Source organism: Gossypium hirsutum, chromosome D02 (assembly GCF_007990345.1).
Source record: "Gossypium hirsutum isolate 1008001.06 chromosome D02, Gossypium_hirsutum_v2.1, whole genome shotgun sequence".
In the NCBI taxonomy this organism is placed as follows: Eukaryota; Viridiplantae; Streptophyta; class Magnoliopsida; order Malvales; family Malvaceae; genus Gossypium; species Gossypium hirsutum.
This window is the reverse complement of record NC_053438.1, coordinates 8,914,202-8,918,654: the sequence shown is the minus strand read 5'-3', so window position 1 is coordinate 8,918,654 and position 4,453 is coordinate 8,914,202. Positions and strand designations below refer to the sequence as shown.

Below are 4,453 nucleotides of genomic sequence, written 5' to 3'. Positions count from 1 at the left end.
TTGTAACAACCCATTTTTAGTAGTGTTAGAAATAATGGTTCTAAAACCACGATTCTAACAAGTGAGTCAGCGTTTAAATATTTATTTAATGTTTATGAGTACTTCTTAAGGTTATATTAAAATTTGGTTAAGAAATTTTAAGGTTTAAATAGTTAATTAGGTAAAATAGACTAAATTGTAAAATATGCAAAATTTGAATTCTATTTGTTAAAGGGGTCAAATGGCAATGAAATATTTAACTAATGGACTTAGATGATAATAATACCATATCTTATGTTAATGGATGTTTATGGATAGATTTTAGTGTAATTTTGATGGTTTTTAAAGGTGAAATTGGTAATTTAGGGCCAGTTCTTCATTGCTTTTGAGAAGTGCTTTTCAGAAGTGCTTTTGAGAAGTGCTTTTCAGAAGTGCTTTTGAGAAATTTGAGTGTTTGGCATTGCTGTCAAAAAGTGCTTTTGAAGAATAAAATGTCCATTTTAGACATGAGATTATAAAGTAACAAATATGTATTTAAATAATGTTCAAATTAGTTAGTATTATGATATTTTAGCAAAAATATAAAAAAATAACTTATTATAACTTATTGTTAATATTTTAATATATAATATTAATTTTAAATATTTCTAAGTAATTAATATTAATTATTTATAAAATTTAATTAGAATATATAAACTATATTTAAATATTTAAATATAAAAATTAAATATTTGTAATTAGATATTGACACGATTGTATTATTATAAAAATTATTTTTTACTTTTAATTAATTAAACACCTATCAATTTCGTTCCAACTGTCATTGTATTGTAATGTTATAATGTTTTTGTTCTACTATATGACAATGCACATTGTTTGTCATATTTTTGTTCCGATTTAATGCACACTACTATTTTAGTGTAATGTTTGCCAATAATTGTTTCAAAATGGTATGAACTTTGGACCAAAAGGAAAAAAAAAGTTATATAAACAACAATTCAATAGAAAGCCGACAAAATTAATTGAAGTTGGTTCGATTCGGTTAATTATTTTAACAGAAAAAAGCTCAATTCAACTAACGGTTTAGTTAATTATAGTTCAATTAACAATGGATCGAACTAACTATTTCATCACCCTTTAGATTAAATGTTTGAGAATATAAAACAAAATACTTAGAATTATAAAAGCAAACATAGTTTCAATTGAACAGTTTAGCGTGTATTGCATTTCATTTAAAGGTTCAGCTAAAATCTTTAAACAGAATCAGACCTATAGTAATAAAACTGGTACATAAAGTACAAGAGAAACAGAAGAGCAAATTTCAGTCCACTCAGATGTTGAACATATTTTGAATAGACCAACAAAATCAGCTATCCACTGTAACATACTTGAGAACTCTATAGGGAGTTGATACACATAAAGCATGAAAATGCTGAAGCCTGCATAAAACTGGAGAGCCTTCCACAACCTTGACAAAAAAGAAACAGAACATAAGCTACTAAAAACATTAACCAATGATAAAATCAAATTCATTGACAAAGAAAATGAAATAGAACAATGTACAAAGAGTCAAGAAGCAATCACCTGAATAGTCCTAGAAAATTACTAGTCAAAGACCAATCTACTAGCATTAATACTAGAAAATTGCTAGTCAAACAGGAAGCAACTTTAAGATGGAGCCTTTCATGAAATAAACACTGGGTTAAGAATCTGAGCAAGCATTAATACTTTGGGTTAAGAATCGTCAACAGCAAGCAGCAGCTATATCCATTTTCTAAAACAAGGAACTCAAACATAAATATGGTTTGAGTTACACATGATATCACCTTTCAAAGTTCAAGCCATGCTTTCCAATCTCTTTGTCCCACTTAACTGAATTAATCATACTTTTTTCCTACTAAAAGTAAAAAAAAAAATCCAAAAAATACAACAGTTGCAACTTAGGAGTGAACAGTTCTTTTATATGTTAACTTAGGAGTAATGATCACTTGTAACTTGACACAGTGGCTACTTAGCTGACACCAAAGAGAGCAATTATATACATATATTTACTTATTAAAAGAGGGAAACACCTGTATGTTCTTCATTACTACTAAAAGCCAACTGCCTGCATCTATTTGCTCAGCGCAGAGCCTCACACTCTCCACCAAAGGTCACATAATTCACCAACATCAAATGCTAGCATCTGAGAATATCATATTCTACCTGGGAACAAATTTACAAACAGAAGGCTGTGAGCCAAGCGCCGCAGAGAGAAGAATGGCTCCTGATTAAATGTTTTAAGTATAAATCAAGCTTTAGCAGAGAAAAGCCAAAACTTATGTTAAAAAATGGAACAGGAATATACCCCAATGGGCACTTACTGGCATTAGATTCTTTTACCAAAACAAAGAAATATACCATGTTTAGCTATTCACAAGTTCTCCAACTAAGTTCCCAACATTAAACAAGTTCATCTATTCTCAAATCCAAGCAATCACGTTGATCAAATCAATTGTTATATTAGATAAGAATTAATTCCAAAAGCATCTTACTAACTACTTCCAAACCACAAAGTAAAAACACCAAAAATGGAAAGAACCAATCAGGTTTTCATTACTTAAATATCATTATTAATAAATAAAACTCTTTGCTTCTTCTTGATTTTTCTCTCGATTCTCGAATGCAAAGAATGCAACAAGCAGAACCAATTCCATATTTTACTAAAAGAAGAAAAGGGACTTCAGCCTTTAATATAATCAAACAGATCTAAGAACAATTACATAAACTGAGCAAAGTTGGAATCTGCACATTCAATCTATTTGACTTTTCTAAGAAGAAAGGCCTTGCTGGTTATCAATTTGAAAGTACTTCACAGCATTTTCAAATCAAACCTTCCCCTTTAGCTTGGATACGAATCTGATTCATTGCAAAATCCAACCGTTGAATGTGATTTTATGATCATTTTATATAATTAATTTTCAGTATCGAAATATCAACAATAGATTGGAGAGCTTGAATTCGAGTAATTAGTAATGTTTCTTATCGTAAAGCTAAACCCTAGAAACAATTAAAAAGAACATCATCAAAACTTTTAAATACAAAAGATACAGAAAATTCACCAACGATATGGAATTTGGATACGAATTTTGATTTAGTCTATATTTCTTCTATTTTTATCAACTAAAATAGTTTGGAATAATTACAAAGCGGTAAAGCAAAAGAGGCAGAGCAAAGCAGCAGTAGAGGAACAAAGCAGTAAAAGCAAAACAGGCACAAAAGCCAGAATTTTCCCTCTTTTTTTTCTGTTGGAAGAGTTACTTACCTGCGGAAGAGGAACTAAAAAGCAACTAAAAACAAAGCATAATTAATAATTAAAGAGAAGAAGAAGAAAACAAACTTACCTGCGGAAGAGGAACAAAGAACAGAAAAGAGCTTTCACAGTGAAAATGTGAAAAAAAATGGGTATAGAGCTTTCACAGCAGAGGAAAGAACGTTTTTTCAAGGGGGAGAAATAGGTTAATTTGGTCTTTTATTAGCCAAAAGCACTTCCAGCGTTTTAGATGGTGAGATTTTTAGCTTCTCCATCTAGAGAGAAGCACTTTTTTGATGGAGAAATTTTAAGAGAAAAAGGAGGCTGTTCTTTGCTCCTTTTAAGAGAAAAGCACTTTTGGGTGAAAAAGTGATTCTCAAACGGGATAAAGAACGGGCCCTTAGTTAGTAAACATAAAATTAAACTAACTAAAATCATCATATTCTTCATTTTGGTGATGGGAAAATCGAAACACCATTAGACGAGGTTAGAAGCTTTCGGCCAATTTGAGTCTTCATTTTGGTGATGCGAAAATTGAAACACCATTAGACGAGGTTAGAAGCTTTCGGCCAATTTGAGTTCATTGCATGAGTAAGAAATGAATCAATCAGACTTAAACCATGAAAAAGCTAAAGTGTTGGAGTACTCATCGACTTCGTTTTTACAATCGTTTTTGTCGAGGTAAGTTCATATTTCATTTTAAAATATTACATTTGAATTTTATAATATTAATTGATAACTTTATATATGTATCTATGTATTGATGTTTAAAATTGTTTGGATTTGACAAAAGGAAAGGATCGTGATTGAAATCCATTGTGGTATTATACTCGAAAAGGAAAAGACCATGGTCGAAATATACTATGGCATTACATTCGGTATTTCTGAATCAATTAAAAGGTTGAAAAGGATGTTAATAAAAAAGGATATCGAATGAAAAGATTGAAAAGGATGCTATCCAAAAATGATATCAAATAAGAAGGTTGAAAATAATGTTATCCAAAAAGGATAACGAATGAAAAGGATGTATTTGAAGAGGATATCATGGAATGAACAATTAAATATAAATTTGTATAGATTTGTTATGTGATATGAAATGGTTATGTACTTTTGAATCGAAAAGGAATATGATTTAATTTGTTATTGATGATTTATATATTGGAATCTTATACATGATACGTT

The 4,453-nt window shown here is 29.8% G+C and overlaps 1 long non-coding RNA gene across 2 annotated transcripts; it reads right to left on the bottom strand.

Moving 5' to 3' along the window:
• Nucleotides 1-1,175: 1,175 nt before the first annotated feature.
• Nucleotides 1,176-3,846, bottom strand: LOC107910523 (uncharacterized). Of its 2 annotated transcripts, XR_005910115.1 has the most exons (4): nucleotides 3,363-3,846; nucleotides 2,052-2,184; nucleotides 1,564-1,876; nucleotides 1,176-1,447 (listed from the first exon to the last, which is right to left on the bottom strand). It is a non-coding gene; the product is annotated as an uncharacterized lncRNA (long non-coding RNA). The 2 variants fall into 2 exon arrangements; XR_005910114.1 differs by lacking the exon at nucleotides 1,564-1,876.
• Nucleotides 3,847-4,453: the final 607 nt, after the last annotated feature.